The sequence below is a fragment of the Hyaena hyaena genome, unplaced genomic scaffold, assembly GCF_003009895.1.
Source record: "Hyaena hyaena isolate Hyena2069 unplaced genomic scaffold, ASM300989v1 scaffold_780, whole genome shotgun sequence".
NCBI classification, from domain to species: Eukaryota; Metazoa; Chordata; class Mammalia; order Carnivora; family Hyaenidae; genus Hyaena; species Hyaena hyaena.
This window is the reverse complement of record NW_024081410.1, coordinates 387,937-408,439: the sequence shown is the minus strand read 5'-3', so window position 1 is coordinate 408,439 and position 20,503 is coordinate 387,937. Positions and strand designations below refer to the sequence as shown.

Below are 20,503 nucleotides of genomic sequence, written 5' to 3'. Positions count from 1 at the left end.
GGTTACTTCCAAAAATTTGGGGGGTGGGGTGTCTTTCTGGACAAACCTGAGCCATGTGGTGATTTTCATTAGCCTTTAGTATTTGAATGACAGTTTAGCTAGATATGAAATTCTTGATTAAATTCTTTTCCTTTGGTACTTTGGTCAGTTTAATTTGATACTTATTCCTTTGTAAGTAATCTGTTTTTCTCTAGACTTTAGAAAGGTTTTGTTGTCTTTTGATATTCACTATAATGTTTCTTTTTTTTAAGTTTATTTTGAGAGAGAGAGCAAGCAGGGGAGGAGCAGAGAGAGACAGAGAGAGAGAGAGAGAGAGAGAGAGAGAAAAAAAATCCCAAGTGGGCTCCATACTGTCAGCGTGGAGCCCAACATAGGGCTCAAACAGAAACTGCGAGATCATAACCTGAGCCAAAGTCAGACACTTAAGTGACTGAGACACCCAGGCGTCCCTTCACTATAATATTTCTAAGTGTTTCTTTTTCCTTCTCTGTCCTTTTTGGTATATTTGAGGCCCTTTCAAAGGAAATCTTTCATCTTTCTTTAGTTCCAAGATTATCTTATTTCTTGAAATATTTCCTCCCTTGACTTATTTTCCTTTCCCAGGACTCCTATTATCTAGATGTCGGCACTTAGACTTCCATTTCTCTTTTTGTTGATGCATAATTTCATAAAATAAAATGCACAGATGTTAAGTGCACAATTCAGTGTGTTTTAACAAATAAACATTATCTTGTAACCATGATCTCAAACCAAGATTTTAAAAGAACAACATTTCTGGGGCGCCTGGGTGGCTTAGTCGGTTAAGCATCTGACTTTCGCTTAGGTCATGATCTCGCGGTTCGTGGGTTCGGGCCCCGCGTGGGGCTCTGTGCTGACTGCCAGCTCAGGGCCTGGAGCCTGTTTCAGTCTGTGACTCCCTCTCTCTCTGACCCTCCCCCTGCTCACGCTGTCTCTCTCTCTCTCTCTCCTAGAAATAAATAAAAAACATTTTTTAAAAATTTCTCTTTCTCCAGCAAGTTCCCTCATGCCCCTTTCCAGTCTATTTTGCCTCCAAAATGCTGTCATTATTCTGGTTTCTTTCACCATAGATTAGATTGGTCTTTTCTGGAGTTTCATATAGATGGATCACACAGCATGTACTCCTAGGTTCTGTTTCTTTCACTTGGCATAGTGTTTCTGAGTGGCATCTATATTTGTTGTGTCTTTTTTCACTCTTCTTGGCTGAGCAGTGTTCCATTTCGTCACTATATCAGCATTGTTTATTTATCTGTTAATGAACATGTAAACTGTTTGTAGTTTATGTTGAAGTTATTGTAAGTAAAGCTCCTGTGAACACTTACATATAAATCTTCATGTAGGTATATTCTCATTCCTTTCGAGTGATTACTTAGGGATGGAATTGCTGGATCATGTGGTAAATGTATGTTTCACTTTATACATAACTGCCAAACTCTTTTCCAACTTCACCGTACTGTATTATATTCTCATGAGCAATATATATAAGACTTCTGGATTTTTCTACATTCTTGCCAGTAAAGTTTAATTTTACAAGGCATATTTTCATTTGGTTCTGGTTGTCCTGGTGGGAGTGAAATGGGTTTAATTTTCATTGATAATAATGATGTGGAACACCTTTCCATGAACTATTGGTAATTTGTATGTTTTCTTTCTTTTTTTTAAATGTTTTTTTTTAAATTTATTTCTGAGAGAGAGAGACAGTGCGAGCAGGGGAGGGTCAGAGAGAAGGAGATACAGAATCTGAAGCAGACTCCAGGCTCTGAGATGTCAGCACAGAGCCCGACACAGGGCTTGAACCCATGAACCATGAGATCATGACTTGAGCCGAAGTCGGATGCCCAACCGACTGAGCCACCCAGGCGCCCCAGTATATTTTCTTTCTGAATTGGCTAAGTCTTTTGCCCATTGTGTGTGGGAGCAGGGCTGTTAATCATTTAATTGTCAACTTTGGTATTTTTTGATTTACTGGATACAGTCTTGCAGTTACTATGCATGCTCTTTTCCATTATGTGTCACTCTCTTTTTGTTTTTAGGTTTATTTATTTATTTTGAGAAAGAGAAAGAGCACTTGTGAGTGTGGGGGAGGGGCAGAGAGAGGGAGAGAGAGAATCCCAAGCTGGCTCCATGCTGTGCTGTCATAGCAGAGAGCCCGCCTGACCTGACACTTAGTCTCACAAACAGGGAGATCTTGACCTGAGCCAAAGTCAAGACTTGGATGCTTAACTGACTGAGCCACCCAGGCTTCCCTATTCACTTTTTTAATGGTATCTTTTTTTTAAATGCTTATTTTTGAGAGAGGGAGAGAGAGCACGGGTGCGCACACACACATGCATGCACATGTGAGCGGGGGCGGGGCTGAGAGAGAGGGACCGCAGATCTGAAGCAGGCTCCTCGTTGACCCTTACTGGACCCTGAGAACCATGAGTTCATGACCTGATCAAGTCAAGACTTGGACACGTAACCGACCGAACCACCCAGACACCCCCTTAATGGTATCTTTTGATGGGCAGAAATTTTAACTATCGATGAAGTCCAATTTATCAGTTTTTTCTTTTTGAGGTTTTACCTTCCCCAAAGTCACAAAGATAGCCTCTTATGTTTTCTTGTAGAAGCTTTGTAATTAGGTTTATGGTCCATTTCAAATTAATGGAGTAAGGTTGTGTTTTAATTAATTTATTTATTTATTATAGTGCAAATGGCGGAAGGAGGGAGAGAGAGAGAGAGAGAGAAGGAAAGAAAGAAAATCCAAGCAGGTTTTTCACTGCTAGCAAGGAGCCTGATAAGAACTCAGGAACTGGGAGATCATGACCTGAGTTGAAGTTGAACACTTAACTGACTGAGCCACCTAAGAGCCCTGATCTTTTACCATGTCTTTCGTATTTTCTGTTTACTAATCTTTCCTGGCTTCTTCTTGGAAGTGTTCTCTGTCTGGTATCCCAGTTATATATTTCTACTCTACCTATTAGGTTTGTTGCTTATTTATTTTTAAAAAATTTTTAAAAACATTTATTCATTTTTGAGAGAGAGACAGAGTGTGAATTGGGGAGGGGTAGAGTGCAAGGGAGACACAGAATCCGAAGCAGGCTCCAGGCTCTGAGCTGTGAGCACTGAGCCCAGTGCGGGGCTTGAACCCAGGAGCAGTGAGATCATGACCTGAGCCATGAGATCATGACCTGACCCGAAGTCGATGCTCAACTGAAGTTGGATACTCAACTGACTGAGCCACCCAGGAGCCCCAGCGTTTGTTATTTCAACAGGTTTTTCATGTGGAATATTTTTACTTGAGTCCACTAACACTTTATTTATTTATTTATTTTTAAATGTTTTATTTATTTCTAGGAGAGAGAGAGTGTGAGCAGGGGAGGGTCAGAGAGAGAGGGAGTCACAGACTGAAACAGGCTCCGAGCTGGCAGTCAGCACAGAGCCCGACGCGGGGCTCGAACCCACGAACCGCGAGATCATGACCTAAGTGAAAGTCGGACGCTCAACCGACTAAGCCACCCAGGCGCCCCTTATTTATTTTTTTATATTACGAACACCTTCCCTTACTTCCTTTGTGTTTCTAGTGTTTATTTAAAATTTTTAAAATGTTTATTTTTAAGAGATAGAAAGTGAGCGGGGGAGGGGCAGAGAGCGAGGGAGACACAGAATCTGAAGCAGGCTCCAGGCTCTGAGCTGTTGGCACTGAGCCCGACGCGGGGCTCGAACCCACGAACCGCGAGATCATGACCTAAGCGAAAGTCGGACGCTCAACCGACTAAGCCACCCAGGCGCCCCTTATTTATTTTTTTATATTACGAACACCTTCCCTTACTTCCTTTGTGTTTCTAGTGTTTATTTAAAATTTTTAAAATGTTTATTTTTAAGAGATAGAAAGTGAGCGGGGGAGGGGCAGAGAGCGAGGGAGACACAGAATCTGAAACAGGCTCCAGGCTCCAAGCTGTCAGCAGAGAGTCCAATGTAGGGCTTGAACTCAGAAACTGTGAGATCATGACCTGAGCCGAAGTCGGACACTTAACCGACTGAGCCACCCAGGCGTCCCTCTAACACTTATTTAAAATTCTCCGTCCATCTGTTGAATACAGTTGATTCCAGTGGTATCTCTACTCAGTTTGTTTTGAAGCCATTGTGCTCCTTAGATTCCCTCTTCTTTAACCTGTGAGCTCATTTCTTGAGGGGGGTGGTGGAGGGGGACTCAGCTGTTCTGCCTGGTGCCGCGCACTGGGCTAAAAATCAAAGTCCGACCCTCGTCTCTGCCAGCACCAACGAACCCTAGGAGACGGCAGCCCTGGAGTGAAGACCCTCAGTTTGGCATTGCCCCCCCCCCCCCCCCAGGTAACCAACTCCCCAGGACGGGGCTTCACTTGCAGCAGCCCAGGAAGAAGGGGCTGTCCGGTTAGGTCAGAACCCACCAACCGGGAGGTCCGGAAGGGAATGGGTGGTCGAATGACCGGAGGGCTGTCAGGTCCCTCCTGCTTCCTGCAGTCCCACGTGGCTGCTGTACTGCCCTGACTTTACTCCAGCAGACACTCGTGCCATCTGCCTGGGCTGTTGACGTCCCAGTGTGAGCGCCGGCTTGGTGGTTCGGGGTACGGGGCATGTTGGGGAAGGATGTGTACACCGGGTAAGGCTTGACGCAAAGAGACAAGAGCAGAGCTCAACTCCGAGTTTCTTTCCTATTCTAGTCTTTTCTACCACCCTAAAGATTATTCGGCGCTCCCTCTCCTGGCAGTAGCCACCAACCCCCTACATGCACTAGTTTAAACCGTTCGCTACATCTCCCCAGGAGATCCTGTTTTCTTAATTTCCTAGGATTAGTGACGCTTTGCTGTTTTGTTGCTTTGAGGAAGAGGGTCCAGGAACCTTCCCTGGTTCCCAGAAGACCTCCATGCCTTCCCCTTACCGTTAGTTTTGCAACAGTGTGTGTTGTGGGCGCCGGGGTGGCTCAGTCAGTTAAGCATCTTACTCCTTCTTCTTATATATTTTTTGAGAAGAGAGAGAGAGAGACAGAGTGTGAGCAGGAGAGAGGCAGAGAGAGAGGGAGACACAGAATCTGAGGGAGGCTCCAGGCTCTGAGCTGTCAGCACAGAGCCTGACATGGGGCTTAAACTCATGAGCCATGAGATCCTGGCCTGAGCGGAAGCCTGGATACTTAACTGACTGAGCCACCCAGGCGCCCCAGCGTCCGACTCTTGATTTTGGCTCAGGTCATGATCTTGCTGTTTAGTTCTCTCATGTTCATGAGAGAGATCGAGCCCCGCCTTGGGCTCTGTGCTTATAGTGTGGAGCCTGCTTGGGATTCTCTCTTTCTCCCTCTCTTTCAAAATAAATAAATAAATAAATATAAATAAATACTTTAAAAAAGTGTATGTGGCACCCTTGTTCCCCACCAGCCACCACATTCCCAGCTGGAGCACAATGGCTTCAATAGAAAAACAGCACACTGCTTAGGGGAGGCCACCAGAGCCAGCAATATCAGAACAGATGGACCAAGAGTTTTAAATGGGCATTAGATGCATACAAAAGAAATAAGGAAAGATATGGGGCGCCTGGGTGGCTCAGTCGTTAAGCGTCCAACTTCGGCTCAGCTCATGATCTCACCATTCATGGGTTAAAGCCCCGCGTTGGGCTCTGTGATGGCAGCTGAGAGCGAGCTTTGGATCCTCTGTCCCTTTCTCTGCCCCTCCCCACTCACTTTCTCTCCATCTCTCTCAAAAATAAATTAAAACATTAAAAAAAAAAGAAATCAGGAAAGATAGTGGCAACATAGAACAGAAAAAGAATGTTAGAAAACTAAAAGAACAAAGTGAAATATTAAAAAAGTTGTTTTAAATCTTTATTTTATATTTGAGAGAGAGACAGAGTGTAAGCAGGAGAGGAACAGAGAAAGAGGGAGACACTGAATCTGAAGCCGACTCCAGGCTCTGAGCTGTCAGCACAGAGCCCGACGCGGGGCTTGAACCCATGAACTGTGAGATCATGACCTGAGCCAAAGTCAGATGCTTAACTGACTGAGCAACCAGGTGCCCCCAGAGTAGAACATTCCTAGACTCCCTTTACCTCTGACTTGCTGACGTGAATAGTTAAGAGTGAAGGTTATGGAGTGGGGCCGCCTACGATCCCTTCCTGGGTTAGCACTTAGTGACTGTACTTCAATGCCTCTGTTTGCTAACCTAGCATCACGGTTAAAAGTTTGTACTTCAGAGTTGGACAGTTTGGGTTCCTAGTCCCAGCCCTACCGCTGTTTGCTGTGTGATCATAGGCAAGTGACTTAACCTCTCTGTGCTTTTTTTCCCCTCTTCTGTAAAAGGGGGTTGATACTCAGGGTGCCCACCTCGACATGTGAGAGCACAATGAATGCAGCTATTGTTCTGCTGGTGGTGGTCATTCACCATTATGCAAACTTTTCTATTTAGTCAACAAATTCTTGACTGTGTCCTGCTAAATGTTTTCTAAATACACTCCCTATTCAATTTTAACAGATACTCTCCCTTGCATCTTATCTTTACAACAACCTTGCAAGATGGGGATGACTAACCTTGTTTGACAGATAAGGAACTTCCAGCCCCAGAGGCAAAGTCACTCTGAAAGCTGTACTGGCAGGACTTAACCCCTGTCCATCTTCTCCATGGCCAAGGTCTTTCCCCTATGCTCCAGTGTTCAGAAAGATTAGATGGGGGCTTTGGGGATTACCGGACAAATCCAGATGGGAAAGCTCAGTGAGAAGCTCCTCCACCCCCCACCACATGTATTCCAGCTGTCTGCCTGCCCTTGGCCATACACAAGATGTCTTTTGTAGGTTTCATGCAAATGTGGGTTTAGAAGTTAATTGAGGAGGCAGAACAAGGGTGGGTTGGACAATTAGGGGCTCATATGACCTGGGGTAGAGAGCCAGGGGGCTCTGGGAAAGGGAGGGGGACTCTTGGAGGCAAAGAAGAGGACTGAGTTTCGACAAGCCCAGAGCCGGAGATAGAAGGCAAGGCTTGTGGAAGCAGAGTGAGCCTTGCCAAGAGGCAGCTCCAGAGGGAGGCTCTGGGGTTGAACCCTGGCCTCTGTCCTCCTGCGGGTCTGGGCATGTGACTCCACCTCTGCGAGCCCAGGTTGCATCACCTGCAAAAAGGATGCTAGTGCCATTTGGTAGAGTTAGGGGAGAGGGCATGGGGAGCCCAGTAACCCCTGGTTAGATTAGCATATGCAGGTGGACCCGAGATTTAATCCTGAAGCCTCCTGAAGTTTCCTTATCCAGTCTGGGAATCACATGCTCAGCTGTGTGGGATTATTGAGAAGCCACGGAGTGAGGAGTTCTGCGTGAGCCTTTCTCTGACCTCTATTTAAAACTGCAAACACCATCTCCTCCTCCACCTCCCCGCCTCCTTTTCCTTTGGCACACTTGCCACCACCCTGGCATCCTACTGACTTTGTTTTTTCTTTTTCATCTCCTCACGCCAGCAGCCGGGATTGGGGTTGTTTGGTTCAGCACGTAGAACAACCTCCAGCTGTAGTAGGTGCTCAGTAAATAGCAATCAACTGATTGTTGGTTGGATAACTAGTAGGGTAGGGCCCTAGTGTAGAGGGGAAGGGTCAGTATCAGTTGGATCTTGGAAATGTAGGGTAGAGGTTGGGACAGCTTGCTTGAGGTGCCCAGGCTGCCTGGGAAAGCATCTGGGGCTTCGGAGCCTAGATTTCAGGGTGGTGCCTCGTCCCTCTCTGGTCCCAGCCAGCAGGAGGTGAGTCCCATAGGATAGTAAAGGTTTGGGGCTGAGTACTGGGGTTTCTTGAGGAGCTAAAAGCCTCAGGCAGGGGAGCCTGGGTGGCTTAGTCGGTTAAGCGTCCGACTTTCGCTTAGGTCATGATCTCACAGTTCGTGGGTTCGAGCCCCGCGTCGGGCTCTGTGCTGACTGCCAGCTCAGAGCCTGGAGCCTGTTTCAGTCTGTGACTCCCTCTCTCTCTGACCCTTCCCTGCTCACGCTGTCTCTCTCTCCTAGAAATAAATAAAACATTAAAAAAAATAAAAATAAAAAAAAGCCTCAGGCAAACAGAAGCCCATGATAGTTGGCTTTCTTCTTTTTATTGAATTTTTAAATTCTTGTGTGTATGTGTTTTGTTGTTGTGTTTTTTGTTTTTTTTTTTAACTAATCTCTATACCCAGTGTGGGTCTTGAACTCACAGCCCTGAGATGGAGAGTTGCTGGGGCACCTGGGTGGCTCAGTCAGTTGAACATCTGACTTCGGCTCAGGTCATGATCTCGCGGTTCATGAGTTCAAGCCCCTCATTGGGCTCTGTGCTGACAGACTGGAGCCTGGAGGCTGCTTTGGATTTTGTGTCTCCCTCTCTCTCTGCCCTTCCTCCTGCTCTCTGTCTCTGTCTCTCTCAAAAATAAATAAACTTAAAAAAAAACAAGTTGCACGTGCTACCAACTGAGCCAGCTAGGTGCCCCATTTACCTTCCCCTACGCAGAATAGACTGCTTCAAAGAAATGACAGCCCCCAATGCCAGCCCTGCACCCAAAGGCCTAGGGAAAAAAGCACTGGGCTTGGGGCTGGGCAGATCCCAGAGCCGGGCCTGGCCTTGCCCCTCTTTAGCAGAAGGATCTTGGGCAGGTCACTTCACCTCTCTGTGTTTCCTCTGTGAAATGGGTATAGCAGTATTTCCCCTGTACTCCGACTTTCCAGGACTTTTGTGTAAAACCCAGTAAAAATGTGTATTATGACCAGTCTTCACTAGACCAAAGGGCCTACGAGGCAGAACTTGCACCTGCATCCCCTAACACAGCGTCGGGCATGGTAGACACTTGGAACGTGGTGATCCTAAAGCTCGAGTCCACTGACAACAACTTTTGGAAGGGGAGGGTCTCAGTCCTGCCTGGAGTAGGGTTGTTAGACAGGCCCTGCCCAAGGATCTCCCATGGTTGTAAGGGCTTATATAGATTCAGAAAAGAAAACCTAACTTGTGTTCAGTTGGACTCTTATTTAGCCATGCACTTGAAGTTTACTGACTGCCTTTAACTTGTTTGCAAGATTTTCCCTTTGGTAGGGACAGCTGGCTTAGTGGGACAAGATGCAGTTGATTACATTATAAGGGGCTCAGAGAAACTGACCGAACTGGAGTTCTGAGGTCAGATTGTTCCAAGTAACAGGAAATCCAAGGCAAACAATAAGGGGTATTAATCGGCTCCTGTAACCTGGATGTTCAGCACAAGCTTCAGGCATGGCTGCATCCAGGGACTTGAGCAATGTTACCCAAGACTCCAGATTCTCTGAATGTTTCTATTTCACCATCTAAGGAGTTGCTTCATCTTCAGGCTCCTCACAGTGCTCCTCACCCTTACATCACACCATCCAGGTGGAGAGAGTCTTCTACTTTAAGCCACTCAGGACCCATCTGGAGCTGCTGGGGGTGAGATCAATCCCATCCAAACCACATGGCCAAAAGGGGGAGAGTTGCAGTCCAAGGAAACTGGGGTATTGTCAGAAAGGCGGGATGAATTCTGGGTGGCCAAAGATTACAGCAAACATCCACGATCATCATCAGAAGTGGAAGGCCAGAGGAACATCTGCATAGAGCTTTACAGTTTGCAAATTTCCTCCCTCCCAAGAGGCTGACATTGGAGGCAGAATGGCATTTATTATACCTGCTTCACAGATGAGTATTTGGCCAGGACACTGACTTGTACCCCCCGCCCTGCCCTTGCCCATCTCAGCCTCTCTGAGGAGTTATAAACCCACGAAGGCTGACCTGGGAGGGAGGGAGCCAATGTGACCAGCCAGGGCCCCTTCCCTTGTGGAGGCAGCCCAGGGCACGTTGGTCAGGGGCGGATGCCTGATTGGGGACCTCCGGTGGGGTGGTGAAGCAGGGGCCGGGTGCATACACTATGGGCATCCAGCAGCACTCACAGCCGGGACTCCAGGGTGCACACGGACACGGGCAGAATGAGATCACCCGGCTCACTGACGCGAGGCTCCCCTACCCAGGGGTGGCTGGGGCCTCCGCTGTGCCATCGGTGATGGAAGCCGTCCTGGCAGATGACAGGGATGGCGGTAGCGAGCTGGATGTGGAGCCAGCCAGGCCTGGCCTGGATCCCGGCTCTCCCACGCGGTTGCTGTGTGACTCTGCTCCCGCCCATTTCCTGAGTCTCAGTTTTGTCTTCTGACACAGAGCTGATAACTCCCACCTCCCAGGGTCCTTGAAAGGCGGAACCAAAAACTCCAGCACATAGTAGGTGCTCCATTAAGCGTGTTTCCCCTTCCGTTTCCATAGCGTCCCGTTAATAGCTGTGTGACCTTGGCCAAGTAACTGAACTTCTGTACAGTGGGAGCAACCATAGCACATGCAAGAGTGTTGCTGTGAGGGTGGGGCGAGTCGGTGCATGTGAAGCACTTAGAACGGGGCCTGGCATGCTCGCTGTGCCCATTACTACCAGCTAACATTTATTGAGTGTTTCACGGGCCGAGCCCTGGGCATTTATCTTCCGGTTTTGGGTCGTATTCTCATGCTTACAATCGCACAGCGACATCAGCACTCAACTGTGATGATCTGCCTTGCACAAGAGAGGAAACTAAGGCCCAGAAAGGTGAAGTGATGCGCCCACTGTCGTGAAACTAGTAAGCCGTGGGGACTCTGCCGAGCTATGCACGCTTGGGTGGGACCCTCGCTTCCGCGGGCCCAGGCTTCCTGTCGGGGAGGGGCGGTGGCTCTGCTCTGATACCTCCTGGGGTCACCGGGCATAGCGGCAGAAGCTTCCTCCTCCTGCTGCTCGGAGGTTCTCTGGGAATGTAAGGAACGCTGTTATCCAGGGCCAGCTGCAGAGCGCTATCTCTGGAAACATCCGTGTCCTCCTTGCTCTGACGCGAGCCGGGGGATTGCGACGCCCTCCTGCACATGCCACCCAGGGATGCTGCTTGTGTTGGCCGCCACCCAGCACGCTACAAGTTCACTGCCTGTCTCCCCAGTCCAGAGCTGCCGCAGCCTCTCTTCCGGCCCGTGCCTGCGGAGTGGCAGCTTCCTCTCCTAGGGGAAGGCTGCCAGGGTGCGTGGGCCTCGGGGGGCGGGGAGCAGAGGCCACGGAGGTCCAGTGACCTGCGCCAGCGGACCAGCTGGAGTAGGGGGTGGGGAGGAGGAGGGGCGTGCGTCTAGGGTGTCACAATGTGTGGCCCCGAGTAAGTCACTTCGCCTCACCCCTCTTCTGTAAGTGGGGTTAAGAGGAACCCTCCCTCGGGGGCTGGGACATAGGGAGTGCGTCCAAGAGCAGCCGCATGCGGTCCACAATGTCCATGATGTAGCGGGAACAAACGTAGTTCGTTTCCAGGCCCGCCTGCTGCTTGGGAGGTTTACACTTGGCCTTGGAAGACAGAAACGTCCACAGGGAACGTTGGATTCTGGCTCGGTAACTCACTGACTGTGTGACTCTGAGCGAAGGACTTAACCTCTCTGTGTTTCTGTTCTGTCACCTGTAAAACAGGGGTAATAGCGCCCATGTGGTGGCTTGTTGTAGGGATTAAATGAGGTGATAGAGGTAAAGTGGAACAATGGTTGCACGTAGTAAGGACTATGAACAGGTTTGCTATTACTTAAGGCTACAATGACGAAGTGTGAAACCAGGGCTTTTTTAGAGTAGTCTCAGTTTGAATTGTTCTCTTCAACTGACACAAATCATTCATGTCTGGAATTCCAAGACACTGGCACCCACGCGAGGCCTCACAGACTGCTTTGTGCCTCCAGTCATAGCCCCCGAATTGTAGCTGGTTACTCTGGAGACTTGTGCCTGCTGCCGATGTGTTGTGTGACCCTGCGCACATCGTGTCCCCTCTCTGTGCCTTCCTTTTCGTGTGGTCGATTGTGAGAGCAAGGATGGGACGGTCCTGTCTCCTGGTCGCACAGGGGTCCTGTGCAGGAGTGCCGGGTGCAACACCACCCAAGTGCAGGGGGTGGCAGGCACCTCGCAGACACACAGCTCACGGCCCCTCCCCCGCCCCTCGCCGGCAGCCTTCGCTCCGCCCACAACAAGGTGGTCTGGGACGGAACAAGTCTTCTCCGTGGGATGGTAGAAGCCTGTGTGCCCATGGAGTGGCCATCTCCGACCCCCCCCCCCAGGCACCTCAGCCATCCAGGGTCCCAGGAATGCGTTTCTGGGCCCTGCCTCCCCGCCCCCCACTCCCCATCCCTGCCCGCTCTCCTCCTACCAGCCGAACCTTGACTGGCTTCAGCCTTCTGCCCACAGAGCCACTTCATGGCATCAAGGCCATCCAGATGCCCCCAGGGAGCCCCAGAAAAGCTTTTGGCCACAGAACCCAGGCCTCTGGGGCTTCGGATTTCAGCTCTGCTGTGTGGCCTTGGGCAAGCGGCAGACCGTCAGAGCTTCGGTGTCCTCACCTAAGATGGGCTGGCATGTAAGTGGGCAGGGGACATGCAGGGTGTGCCCTTGACCCCCTGAGCTCGGCCGGCGAGGGGTGGCCTCGCCCGGGGTGCCCTCTCTCACCTCAGCCCCCACCATGCTTCCAGCCTCACTCTCCTCCCACTCTGTCTGTGGAACCTTCCTGGCTGATCCTGGGTGTTCTCTCCTTCTCCCCTTCAAGAGGAAAAGAATGCGTCGCACTGCTTCTGGGGGGTTGTCTCCTCCCGTGGGAAGGAGACATGGAGCCCCTTGTGCATAAGAGCCGGAGCCTCTACCCCTTCCTTTTCATGAAATCCCCCTCCTGCCTGTGCAGCAGGCCTCCTGTGGGGCCTTTCAGACAACAGGTCTGTGGGAAAGCCCTGGGGGCAAATGGCTGCCTGGCCTTGCTGAGCGAGGGAGCAGCAGAGAGAGGTCAGTCTGTCCCTTTTCTGCTCCAGGCTCTTCTTACCCATCGTCCCCCGGCTGCGGACTGACATTCACTGAAACTGTGCCCTGGGGCCCGCTTGAATCCTGTGCACAGGATAGATGCACAGGATTCAAGCAATTAACTCACAATCCTTACAGCAACCCTGCGGTTCCTATTAGCTCCCCCCGCCACTTTGCAGACCCCACTTTGCATGGGGTCCTGTGGGGTCCGTGGCCCTTAGCTACTCTACCCGGCTCCGGAGGGGCAGAGGCAGGGTCTGAACCCCGTGGCCTGGCTGCACAGCTCGCTCCTACTGCTGCTATGTCTTCAGCCCCTCACTCCTTGACCCCGCCACCCTTTCGGCCCCCCTACCCACACTCCCTGGTGTGCCAGGCTCTGCCAGCCACAGGGCCACCCCCGGCAGCAGAGCTCACACCACAGGAAGGAAGTGGCAACCGATGGCTCTCGAAGGCTCTGCTAGAGGTGGCCAAGGGCTGGAGCTCCCCGGGTTCTGGAAGCTTCAGGAAGAGCCGGAACTACAGCATGGGCTGAGGCGGGGGCGCAGGGCAGCTCTGTGGACCTGAGGTCAAGGTGGACGCATGATGGGAGGGCTGCATGGAGCGGACAGCAGGGAACATTCTAGACCAGAGAACGCTGTGTACAGAGCTGCTGAGGCTGGAAGTGCTCAGGGGACAGCTGGTGTCTCAGCTGAGCCCCAAAGACAGCCGTGGCTTGGCAGCGAGCACAGTTGACACCGGGCCTCCCTGGGCACTCCCACGTCTGCTTTCTGCTGGGGGAGAGTGCCGTCAGCAGCTGAGGTCGGCGCCTTGCCCTGTCCCTGGCACCTGGCCCTCCACCCTCTGGGGAAGCCCCTCCTTGGGTCTGACCTGCAGCCCACTCTGACCACCACACATTCCTTCCTGAGCCCTATACCCAGAGGCTGCTTCATGGCGACCTTAAATAACTTACGTCAGTGAATGAATAAAGTCCTGGCCAGCAAGAGACGCCAGACTTGGCTGAGAGAGGGATTCTGTGTCCCCTCTCTCTGACCCTGCAGCTGAAATGTTCCTCCCTGGGCAGCTGCCTCAGCCCAGTTTGGAGTTGTAGGCGGCTCCCAACCCCCATCCCAGTCCCCAGCCTGCTGGGAGCTCAGGGAGCATTAGTGCTTCCTGCAGCCACAGCTGCTTCTCTGAGCCAGGAAGGCCCAGCTGACAGCCCAGAGGGCACTGGCCTGTTCTGATTGTTCCCTGTTTGTGGGGGGAGTAGGAGCTGGGCAACCAGGGTAAGTCTTCTCTCTTTAGGCCTCAGTCTTCCCATCTGGGCAATGGGAACACTGTATAAGGCAGTGTTTCCCAAACTAACCTGCTCACGGAATGACTCAGCACGTCCCGCCCTAGGACATTCTGACTGAGTAGGTCTGGGGGGTGGGGGGATGGGAATTTGGGGGTTGGTATGTATCTTTAATCTCCTTTTTAAATTTTGAATAAGTTGCACCCTTTTCTTTTTGTACCCTCCCTGCTCTCACACCTCATCAGATCCTCACACCTAGGATGGGGGAAGGGGGGGCTACTGACTCCTGAGTGGAGTTTTGCGTGCACTTTAAGTACCTCCCAATCATTGTCAAGCACCTCCACCACTCATGTTCTTTGAAGTCTGTCTCCACCCCTCCCCACCCCCTAGGAAGCCTCTTGGGATTTGGGCTTTTTCCACCTTTGCCCCAGGTGATTCCCGTAGCCTGGTTGCTTTGGGAAATGCTCTCCAAGGACCCACCACAGCCCAGACTTTCCAGGTCAGTGACTTCTAGCCTGGAGGCTCCCTAAGGACCGATAACTGATAACTGCCTTCCCTGCCTTCTGGCCCAGCCCCAGCCGGTTAAGGCTAGGGAGCTCAGGGGGATATTACTCCCTGAGCCTTCTATTGATATGTGAGGCTGGTGGGTGGGGGAGCCTTAGAGGGGTCCCACCCTGGGAGCTGGGTGGGGCCAGGAGTGTCTCTGGGTGAGCTGAGAGACCGTCTCTCCAGTGGTGGAGAGAGCCCCCGTAGCAGGTGTGACCTCTGAGTCGGCGTAAGGAGTCCTATGCAGGGCATGGCTCAGCACCTGTCATCTGTGTGAGCCTAGATCATTGCCACCACCGTCTGCCCCCCGCACCCTAATACTGCCCAGGCTACTCTTCCCTCGTTTGGGAAGGGGGACAAATTATCTAGCTCAAGGTTGTTAATGAGGACTAAACGAAGGCCCGGTGTGTCGAGCGGAGTCCCGTACAGCACGGGCACTCTCCTGAGTGAGCAGCGGGTGTTAGGGTCAAAGGTATGAGGACTGACCCAACAGCACACAGCTCGGGGAGGTGGGGCCAGACCCAAACGTGCTGGCTGTTATGACAGCCAACCAAATGGCTTTACTGATGAGTCTCAGTTTCCCTATCTGTCAGTGGGGCCAATAAGCCAACCCTCTCTGTATCACTGCGGTGTTATGAGGGTCTGACACAATTTGAGTTAAGGGCCTGTTGAGAAAGACAGGGCTTTCATGGAGTGCTACCCCTGGATTTCCGGTGTTCATGGTGACCTTAGTGGCCTTGCTGGGATCATGCCTCTCTTGGCATGAGTGCTGAACTTGAGTGCTTTGTACAAGGACCTGGAGTGCTTTGTACCATGGGATCTGAGGTGTCCCAGGTAGCAGGAAAAGGCCTGGTCTCACGGGCACACAGGCTGGTGTTGCATCTGGGCTCTGGATGTGTCTAGTGGCTTCACTTCTCTGACCCTCAGTTTCTTTCTTTCTTTCTTTTTAATGTTTATTTATTTTTGACAGAGAACACATGGGGGCAGAGGGAGAGAGAATCTGAAGCAGGCTCCTCGCTGGCTGTGAGATCACGGCCTGAGCCAATAGCGAGAGTGGACACTCAACTGACTGGGACACCCAGGCACCTCTAAGCCTCAGTTTCTGAATCTGTAAGATGGGAACTATAACCACCATTCTGACTTGATGAGATGTTGTTGGAACCCAAGAGAAAGGGTGATGGATAAGGAGAGGGGGACTTTGGAAGCAGAAGGGGACCCTCCGGGCAGGCAGCATCTCAGCTCCCTCCCGCCTGTGTGTGTCACAGGTGGCTCTGAGCCAGCACCCGGCAGCCATTTTACTGAAGCCTCCTGGCCATCGTGCAGGGCTGGGGCTGTCCCAGTTCTGAGGTAGTGCAGGGGCTGGGGTCCCAGGCTATGGAGGTTGGCAGATTGGGGTTCAAATCCCAACTCTTAATGTCACACCTCTGAGCTTCTGTTTCCTTCATTTGTAAGCAGGGATGCTAGAGCCCATCTTATGGGGGGAGGCATACAGTTGGTGCTCAATAAGAATAGAGCCTCTTAACCTGGACATGAGTTCACCCTTCTGGCTGATCCAGTGCAGTCTCATTCCTGGCTTGTAAATGAGGTAGAACAGCCACTGTTGCTGCTTCAGAGGAACAGCCAGTCGTGGGCCGGGCCGGCTGGGCATCCCTTCCTTCTGTGCTTTTGTCTTGCAGGGTGCCCAGCACAATGGCTGGTACATAGTAAGTGCTTTTTCTACCCTATTCGGTCAGGAATCTCCAAGATGATAGAGACCATATCTATCCTGTTCCCCCAGTGAGTCCTTAGTACTTAGAACAGAGCCAGGTACACAGCAGGTGCTCACTAAATGTTTGGGAATGAAGAATGGATGAACCAAGTTGAACAGGCATCAGATGGGGAAGGCCTGGCTTGGGGGAGGGGAGCCTCATGGGCTCTTCCCCACTCCTGTTTCATCCCTCCTGGGCTAATCCCCAAAGATTAACCCCAGGGAACAAGGCCAGGTCACAGCCACTGACCCAGGGCTTTGGAGCGAGCATCCAAGGCTAGTGTGACCAGGTGTGTACAGGGTACAGAAGGGCCCTCTTTGCCTCAAGATGACCCTTCTATCCCCCACCCTGGACACCGTCCTCACGGCGGTCCTCAGCTTCCTCCTCCTGATGCTGACCTTGAGCCTGCTCTTCTTTTTCACCTGTCGCCTGGCCAGGCCCCTCAGGTAGGAGAACTCACCGGGGCCCGATTCCCTCCCCTGCCAGATCTCCTGCCCGTCTGTCTACTGTTTGTTCTTGTGGAATAAAGGGCGGGCAGGCACTGGTCTCTCTCTTCCTCCGTGATGGGGAAACTGAGGCCCAGAGAGGCTGAGCCAGCCTGGGATTGAATTGCACTTGGCCACGGACTCGCTGAGATCCTTTGCTCGATTTCCTAAACTGTAAAGCGGGCTAACAATACTCGCCGTGAGGATTAAGTAAAATCACAGATGTCAACAGTTAGCACAGTGTTCCGCACAACATGTGTGCCCAAGGAAAGCTAGTGATTTTTATCTATCAATTGTCTTGGACCTTTTGAGACCTAGCCGCCCAGGATTGGCTTTTTCCTGACCCCTAGGGACTCCCATGTCCTCTGCCCCAGGATACTGAGTCAGTACTCAGGGCCCAGGCCCCTCCCCTCTGCTCCCTCCTGACCTGCCAAGTAGCCACTCCTTCTCCGAGGGCCAGAGCGCAGTCAGGACTTCTGCATAATTGTCATGAATAATCAGGGCATGTAGCTGGGAGGTGGGGGGGCAGTGGGGCTGGCACACACTCGGAGGAGGCTGCATTCTGAGCTTGCAGAGCATTGGCAGAGGGTGGTGGGCAGCTCGGGCCTCTGCAACCCTAGGCTGGGCCCCACGGAGTCCATCACCATGGCGGTGAGAGAGCAGCCTTAGAGACTCTGGGTGGGGGAGGGCTAAGGGGGGGACCCAGCAGAGCGGACTTTGGCTTCTGAAGGGTTTCCTAGACTCCAGCCCCCTCCCCTTTCCGGGCAGTGGCAGTGGGAGAAGGCACCTGTCTGTCTCTAGGAAGGGGGAGGGGCGGGGTGGGCCTAAAGACCACATTCATGGGACCCAAATTCCAGAGCATTCTAGCCTGAATCCTGAAGTTAGCATTTACAGAGCTGCTTCGAGGTGCGCAGGGTTGGGGAGTCAAAGATGGGGAGATGGTGTTTACTCTCGCAGAGCATCAGGCTAACAGAAGAGAAATAAGAATAATCACGCAGGCTGGATGAGCTCTTGAGATCTCCCGGGGCCACCCTTCACCTTTAGTTTTCTGTATTTTCTTGTTTGTATTGGATGTAGAGAGAATTAAGTCCTATTTCTCAGTGCATGGTGTGCTATCATGAGCCTTGATTTTTTTCACAAAGGAGATGATAGCAAATAATAATAACAGTAATAAAAAAGGAGACCACAGACTCCCTCAGTCCACTCCATAGGTTATTAGGGAGAAATCATGGTGAAAGTCATTATAAACAATGAAGTGCAGTACACAGGTCATTTTCATGTTGTCCGTGTTTATAGATTATTTATAGGTCATTTATGTACATTCTCAGAGTAGCATTCTTATTGAAGTATAGTATACACTCATACAGAAAAGTGTCCTTATCATACATTGACAGTGTATTGGGTTTTCAGATGGAATCCACCCATGTAACTCATTCACAGATCAGTCACAAGTCCTCTGTGCCCCCTCCAGTCTCCACACCCCCAAGTGTAACTTTTATCTTGTCTTCTAACACCTAGCTTGTCTTTATACTTTGTCGTGGGACTCACACTTATGTGCTCTCGGATCGGCTTCCTTCATTCAACCTTCCCTTTGCAAGATGTTGTATTTGTCCATACTCACTGTTGTCTAGTTTTCCATCCTGTGAACCCACGTAACGTATTTATCCATCCTGCTGAGGATGGAGCAGTCCTGAGGCCATTACAAGCAGGGCTGGTGGGAATGTTCTCATAGATGTCTTTTGGTGAACGTGTGTGTGTGTGTGTGTGTGTGTGTATCTCTGTTGGAGGTAAGTGGATCAGAGGACATACGTACAGTGTCAACCTTTGTAGATGCTGTTGGTTTTCTTTTTCTTAATGTTTATTTTTGAGACATAGAGACCGCACAAGTGGGGGAAGGGCAGAGAGAGAGAGGGACACAGAATCTGAAACAGGCTCCAGCCTCTGAGCTGTCAACACACAGAGCCCGACGCAGGGCTCGAACTCGGGAACGGCATGATCGTGACCTAGGCCAAAGTCGGACGCTTCACTGACTGAGCCACCCAGGTGTCCTGGTGTCAGTTTTCCAAAGTGGCTGTACCAGTGTATACTCCTCCAGCAGCGAGTGGTTGCTCTAGTAATACCATCTCCTTGCCAACACTTGCATTTTCTGCACACACAAAGGAAGGATTTGGTGGTGATTCTTCCCTTCCCCCTACCCCCCTCCTTAGAGCATTAGCTTTCAAATGATGTCAATATTTACTGTGTCAAGCACTGGAGTATGAACAAACAAGGCAAAGTCCCTGCCCTTAGGAACTCCCATTGTGGTGACGGAGATGGAATTACCAGAGAAGAATTACTTTCAAAACAGGTACCTACACACAATGATTGGAGTGATAGGAAGTTCAGAGGTAGCAGACTGGAGTGAGTGGCCATCCTGAAGTCTTCCTGAAAGAAGAGGACTTTGGTTTTTAAGCTATTTGGAATGATATTGCAATGTATTGATATTGTATGATAATTTTTTAAAGTTTATTTATTTTGAGAGAGCACATGTGAGTCGGGGAGGGGCAGAGAGAGGGAGAGAATCCCCAAGCAGTCAGTGCAGAGCCCCATGCAGGGCTCCGTCTCAGAAAGTGTGACATCGTGACCTGGGGCAAAACCAAGAGTCAGGAGGCTTATCTGACTGAGCCACCCACGTGCCCTGATACTGTATATCAATTTACTAACATGCTTTTCTGATGTTAGGGTTTACTCTCAAAACACTTGAAAACAAAGAATAGAAATCGGGGAGCCCCTGGGTGGCTCAGTTGGTTAAGCATCTGACTTTGGCCCAGGTCAAGATCTCACGGTTTGTGGGTTCAAGCCCTGCATTAGGCTCCGTGCTGACAGCTCCGAGCCTGGAGCCTGCTTCCAATTCTGTGTCTCCCTCCCTCTCTCTGCCCCTCCCCAACTTGTGCTGTCTCTATGTCTCAAAAATAAATAAATATTAAAAAGTTAAAAAAAAAAGTTTGAAATCATCTGAAATCCCACCTCAGAGTTGAGTGCTGGTAGATGTCAGATGTAGAGTATTTCCTTTCAATTCCCGCCTGCCCCACTGTTACCCCATCAAGCTGGGGTTTTAAGGGAGCCAGACGGATGTGGAAGAGTGGTGGTAAAGCATAGGGGTGCAATTGAATGGCACATTTGGTGACTGCTGGGTGTTTTGCTGGTGGGGTACCAGTGAGCCCTCACCTCTGGGCACTGAAATGCAGGGTGCACATTTTTAAGATTGAATCAAGATCCTCCTTTTTAGGGGCAGAGTGGTTTCTTATCTTCTGTGACACTCAACGGTACAGTGTTAAGCGTGGCCGCCGTTGCCCATGACAAATGGAATAATCATTGTTATCTGGGTCTTGGTGGAAGTAGTATTTTCCTGTGAAACTCTCTGCCATTTAAAATTTCTTCTCTTCCAGGAACATTTATGCACAACGGGGTTAGTACATTTCTCAGCTGCAATTGGGGTTATCCCTTGTGATCCTGACACTATGACCACAATTCAAAAACTTTTCTTGTGCCATTTCATACATGCTTATTTTAGGCAATTTGGACAATTCAAAAAAATAATAATAAAAGAGAAGAGGAAATAATCATTCCTAGTCTTACT

General features: G+C 50.5%; 1 protein-coding gene across 1 annotated transcript in view; it reads left to right on the top strand.

Moving 5' to 3' along the window:
- Window positions 1-20,503, top strand: part of ALPL (alkaline phosphatase, biomineralization associated) — a 57,311-nt gene that overhangs the window by 16,581 nt on the left and 20,227 nt on the right. The window lies entirely within an intron of this gene.